This window comes from Triticum dicoccoides, chromosome 6A (assembly GCF_002162155.2).
Source record: "Triticum dicoccoides isolate Atlit2015 ecotype Zavitan chromosome 6A, WEW_v2.0, whole genome shotgun sequence".
In the NCBI taxonomy this organism is placed as follows: domain Eukaryota; kingdom Viridiplantae; phylum Streptophyta; class Magnoliopsida; order Poales; family Poaceae; genus Triticum; species Triticum dicoccoides.
The window spans coordinates 596,207,281-596,213,963 of NC_041390.1; positions in this window are offsets into that span (position 1 = coordinate 596,207,281).

The window sequence follows — 6,683 nt, forward strand, 5'->3', positions numbered from 1 at the left end:
GCAGCGCAGCAGCCAGCAGTGGGAGGAGAGAGAGCTCCCTGCGCGCGGCAGGTGAAGGAAGGCCCATGCATGCATGGTGCCACAGCCGGAGCGCGCGACTTTTGCTTTGCAAAAACGCATGCTGGGCGTAGGCCGATTCAGGTCGCTTGCCGGCGCGGATAGCGATCGAATCGGATCGAACTGAGCCGATCGAGGTTGTGGGGATGGATCTTTGTGCTTCGTTTTGCGATTGACGTGGGAAAAGCATTCATGAGGACAGGAGGTCGTCGTACGCGCGAGATATTGATTCGTCGGCGGTGCTGACCGGAGCCGGGGAAGGAAACAAGGTCGATTGAGCGAGCCCGCAGCGCGGCATTTTGCCGGAGAGGTGAGGTACAGCGTACTCGTACGTGCGTGCGGACCTTGGGCTGCACGGACGCCGGCGGCGAGCGCGCAAGGCGCCACATGCATGCACCTCGGAACGCCGCGACGTGAACGCATGCTCGGCTGCCCGTGTGTAAGGATGGGGATCGATCTACAACTAGCAGCTAGGGTTCATGGTGGAATGGAGAATTTCGGTAGCGTGTATTTCCTCCCAACCTCCCTCACAGCTACAGAGTCATTACAATCGGCCGCAGCCGCCGTCCAGTCCAAAGCAAACCAATTCGAACGTTATACAGTGCTATTTAACTACCGAATCCATTCAGAGCCACCGTTCCACCTGGGCTTCATCTTGACTCGAGTGGGCCGCGCGGCAGGCCCGCTCGAGGCCTGGTTCTCTGCCGTTCCTTCCTCGCTTACCGGATGGTGAACAGTATCGGGCTCTGTTGCCGCTTGGTGGTGATCTTCAGTATCCTGCACCTGTGCGTTGCTGACAATCCTCCCTCCTTGAGAGTCGGCTTGTCCCCAAGCCGGTGTTGTCGCAGCTCTTTCACACGGATAGATGGAGGTAGAAGAAAGAAACACTTTCTAGTGACCAACGCCCCGGCGTTCAGTGCCCCGGCGTCTTTTCTTTTCTTCTCACTACACTAGCTCATATCAAACACATACAAACCGGCTGGCTTTGTAGCCCAGCAGCAACGCAACGCCTACGCTTCCTACGCATGCACGAACGTGCCCAACTACATGCAGGCGATCCACTCGGTCTTCGCGCACGACGCGGCCGCCGCTGCTAACAGCCAGACTACTACACAGCAACTAATTCATGCATGCACGCCCGTCTAGCTAGCTAACTCACACCACCACGTCACACTTTGCCATACACTGCCCATACACACACACACGCCACGCTGCTGCGTCCCGCACGTCCCGTCCGTCCCGCGCGTCACCGACACGCCCGACAAACCCGACGAGCCCGACGGCACCAGTATGTCCCGCCCGTCCCGCGCGCACCCGACGCGCCCGATGAACCCGACCACACACGCCGTGGCTTATTCCAACACATACCCCCTAAGCCACGGCCTAGAGGAGTCCGTCGTCGTCGACGTTGGCACCGGCCAAGAGAGCCTGCTCCGCCGCCGGTCCTTTCCGCAGCTGCGGGCACTCGCGCCGGAAGTGCCCGTGCTCCCCGCACTTGTAGCAGCGCCTGCGCCTGTTGCCGCCGCTCCCCGACGCCACGCTGCGCCCGTCGTCGTCGTCCCGAGCACCGCCGTGTCGACGCTCCCGCGCTGCCCACTGCGCCGCCGTCATGAGCAGCTGCTCACCCCCGCGCTCGCCACCGTCTTGTCCACGGCGCCGAACCCGCTCGTCGAACGCACGCAGCCGCCCGAGCGCTTCGTCGAACGCCATCGTCGTCACGTCGTGGAACTGCTCGATGCCGGCGACGACGGGGAAGAGGCGATCCGGCACCGTATCCAGCAACTTCTTGACAAGTGCTGCGTCGCCCAGCGTCTCCCCGAGGTTGGCATACCTCGCCGCCATCGCCGCGAGCCTCCCGCCGTACACATCGAGCTCCTCGCCGTCCGCCATCTTCATCCGGTCGAATTCGCCGCGCAGCGTCCCCAGCCTCGCCGCACGGACCCGATCGGCGCCGACGAACCTCACCTTCAGGGAGTCCCATACCTCCCTGGCGGTGAGCTTCGTCGACACCTGCAGCAGCACATCCTCCGGCAACGCCCCGAGAAGCAACGCACGCGCCATCTTGTCCTTCCGCGCGTTCACCGCCGCGTCGCCCGGCGCCACCGCCTCCCATACGGTGTGGACGTCGAGGATCGCCTGCGCCTTGATGGCCCAGACCGTGTAGTTGTCCGCGGTCAGCATCGGCATCGCCATCGTCGCCGATCCGCCCGCGCCACCGCCGTGTGGGACGAGCGCCATGGTCGCCGGTGATCGCCCGAACCGAAGCTCTGTATACCAATTGTTGTCGCAGCTCTCTCACACGGATAGATGGAGGTAGAAGAAAGAAACACTTTCTAGTGACCAACGCCCCGGCGTTCAGTGCCCCGGCGTCTTTTCTTTTCTTCTCACTAAACTAGCTCATATCAAACACATACAAACCGGCTGGCTTTGTAGCCCAGCAGCAACGCAACGCCTACGCTTCCTACGCATGCACGAACGTGCCCAACTACATGCAGGCGATCCACTCGGTCTTCGCGCACGACGCGGCCGCCGCTGCTAACAGCCAGACTACTACACAGCAACTAATTCATGCATGCACGCCCGTCTAGCTAGCTAACTCACACCACCACGTCACACTTTGCCATACACTGCCCATACACACACACGCCACGCTGCTGCGTCCCGCACGTCCCGTCCGTCCCGCGCGTCACCGACACGCCCGACAAACCCGACGAGCCCGACGGCACCAGTATGTCCCGCCCGTCCCGCGCGCACCCGACGCGCCCGACGAACCCGACCACACACGCCGTGGCTTATTCCAACAGCCGGAGCACGGGGGAATTGCTGTTTGAGAAACTCCAAATCCTCCCACGTAGCATCAGCTGGCGAAGACTCAGACCACTGAACCAGTCCTCGGACGATACTCCGGCGACCCATTTGACATACCTTACGCTGCAACACTTGGACCGGAATTTGAAGTGCAGCTTGGGGTGTAGGCAAGGACTGATTGACAACAGCATCACGGGGTAGGAACTTCTTCAGCTGTGAAACATGGAACACAGGATGCATGCGGCTAGTTGCAGGAAGATCCAACTTATATGCTTTGTCCCCTATCCTTTCCAAAACTTGGAATGGCCCATAAAACTTAAAAGCAAGCTTATGGTTTGCCCTGGAATACAAGGACAATTGAGCATATGGCTGCATTTTCAGGAACACCTGATCTCCCACAGCAAACGTTCTGTCAGACCTGTGTTTGTCAGCTTGGTTTTTCATACGATGTTGTGCTCGCAGCAGATGTTGTCTTGCTGTCTCTGTAATCGCCTGACGAGATTGCAACCACTCTTGCATTTCCACTGGTGCAATTGTATCAGACTCACTAACACCAAAATATCTTGGTGTGTACCCATACAGGATCTCAAAAAGAGACTTCCCCAAAGCAGAATGCCAATTGGAATTATACCAAAACTCACACAAGGACAACCACTTACTCCATTTATGAGGTTGAGCACTAATGAAACACCTGAGATAGCACTCCACCTGCTGGTTAACCCTCTCAGTTTGACCATCTGTTTCAGGATGATTTGTTGTGCTCATATTCAACTGAGTCCCAGTTCTAGCAATCAACATTTTCCAAAATTGGCTAGTGAATATTGGATCTCTGTCAGAGATAATGTACTTTGGCATCCCATGTAACTTATAAACATTGTCCAAGAACACCTCTGCAACTTTCTGAGCATTAAAAGGATGTCTCAAGGGAATGAAATGATCATACTTGGAAAACTTATCAATTACCACCAAAATACAGTTGAACTGAGAAGATTGAGGAAGACCACTAATGAAATCCATAGAAATAGTATGCCAAGCTTGATGTGGTACTGGCAATGGAGATAGCAGCCCAGGATAAGGAACCCTCTCTAGTTTAGCTTTCTGACAGAGCAAACAGGATTGCACCTGAGCCAGAATGAACTTTTTCATACCCAACCAAGAAAACAAGGCATGAATTTGTTTGTATGTAACTGGGAATCCTGAATGCCCCCCCAAGGGACTATCATGGAAAGCAGCAAAAAATTTCTGATGCAAAGCAGGAACAGGACCCACCCATATGCTCTGTTTATATTTAAGTAATCCATTTATCAAACTGTAGGGGGGTTTAGATGCTGGTTGAATAGCTAATTGCTACATTATAGCCATGGCTTTCTCATCCTTCTGATAACTATCCATGATCTCAAGCAACCAAGAGGTTGATTACTAGACACTAAGAAGAGTTGGGACTGGTCTGGAGGTCTTCTGGACAATGCATCAGCTGCAGTATTATCTGTACCTTGCTTGTACTGAATTTGGTAGTTCAAACCCAACAGTTTAGTAAGACACTTCTGTTGCTACATTGTATGCAATCTCTGATCTTGCAGGTGAGCCAGACTTCTCTGATCTGTCTTGATAGTAAAATGCCGCACTTGTAAATAAGGCCTCCACTTGTCCACTGCAAACAAAATAGCTAAATATTTTTTTCATAGACTGAGAGAGCTCTATTCTTGGGCCCCAATGTTTTGCTGACAAATGCTAGTGGGTGCCCTTGTTGCATGAGCACTGCACCAATACCACATTCACAGGCATCAGTCTCAATCATAAAGGGTTTAGTGAAATCTGGTAAGGCTAGGACAGGAGCAGATACTAGTGCTTGTTTTAATGTCACAAAAGCTTCATCTGTAATACTGGTCCATACAAAAAGAACATTCTTCTTAAGTAGATACTAGCGCGCGACTTTTGCGTTGCAAAAACGCATGCTGGGCGCAGGCCGATTCAGGTCGCTTGCCGAATCATGGTACCCCTGGGAGTTTTTTTTTAACTTGATGAAGAGAGTCGCGAGTTTGGTCTGGAGATGCTCCGCGCGAGGTGCGCTCGTGCGTTTGCCCCGTTGCGCACACTGAGACGTGGCAGGCAACCAGGACCCGTTACCCGTTACCCGTTACCCGTTAGTACGGGAAATGGAAACCACCTAAAAAAGAGCGTCGACGGCTCGTTCTAATCTAGCGGCCGGCAACCGTTTGTGTCCAAACCGAAGGCGGGCTCCATAAAAGAGACTACGTACTATATATCGTTTGCAGATCGTTCGAAATCAATCGTGGAGGAGTCGAGAGATCGATAGTTCGATACATGGCGATGGCCGCCTCGCAGCGCTACCGCACCCAATTGTTTGTGGCGGCGACGGACGACAGTGAAGGAGGCTACCTCCTCTTCAACCTCGACCTCAGGCGTCTCTTCTCCTCCCAGGAGAAACCCCAGCCACAGGCCGACGTCGACTGCCCGCCGCCGCCACTGCCGCTGCTCAGCCTGCCCGACCCCGTCGTCTGCTTTAAGAAAATCAACCCCAAAGAGTATATGGTGTTCTCGGACTCTCCGTGCGGCGACCTCATTGCCGGCGTCGGCGCCAACGGATGGACCGTGCTCTACGACGGCACCGCGCTCTCCCGCGGCCCCGACATGACCTCCGCCAAGCGTTTGGTGTTCCTAGTCCCTGTGGGCTGCCGCATGTTCTTCGCCATCTCCGCCTTGCCCGGATACGACTTGGGGCCCCGGTTCGAGACTCTCCAGCAGCAGCCTAGCCCTGGCGGCGGCAGTCGCTGGGCCTGGAGCGCCGTCCCGGACTTGGACCCACCGGGTCTTCCCTGCCGCCGGGCGGAAGTCAAGGCCTACTTTGCGTCGGGCGCACGCGTCTGGGTCTCCTTGCGCTACCAGGGCACCTACTCCTATCACACGGCACACCGCCGGTGGCGCGCGGAGGGCGCCTGGCAGCTGCCCATCAACAGGAGGGGCGTGCTAGTCCCGGACTTCCTCGGCACCGGTCGGCGGCTGCTATTCGGCATTCGTTCGTTAGATGGTCATTACGATGAGAATCCCTTTTGCGCCGTTGACATGGACGTCAGGCCGCCGGCGGTCGTCGCGACCTGGCCGGAAGCATACCCTTCTGAGCAGTTGTGGCGCGCTGGATATAGAACACGCGGGCAATTGGCCGAGGTCGGCTACTATGGAGGCGGTAGGTTTTGCCTCTGGGTAACCAATCACGACAACACGAAAGCCAAGGCACAACAACGCAGCATCCTCAGTTTCATGGCTGTCCAGCTCTCCCCGGAGCTGCACCTGTTGGAGCACCAACCCAGTAACTACATGCTACCCCTAAGCTCACGCCATTTTCCTGCTGATGTAATAATGTAGCCAACTCACAACAGAGTAGGCAAATGTACCTTGCTCGGGCGGAGGGTGGGGCTCCTATCCTCCTCAAATTTGTCCGCCAGGACGGAGTCGACAGTGCTTTGGCGTAAATTCCTGCTTTCTAGCCGTCTGAGCGCGACATCAAGAGTTGGAGGGTTCAAAAGTGCGACGGGGTACATGCAATAAGATTTGCTAAATGTTATTAACAAGGTCAAACCAGCTCTGGTAGTGAGCAGTGACAAAACGGCGCGTCGACGACTCGTTCTGGCGGCGTTAGCGGTTGTTTGATGATGCATGGCCTTCGATGTAATTTTTTTATTTAGGGTGCCTTGTACTTATAAAGTTTCGTAGTAGATGTGGGTCTTTTTTGTTGAAAATAAGTAAAGAGAAAAGTATGTTTTTGGTCCGTCATGTTTCCAAAAAGTATAGACTTGGTC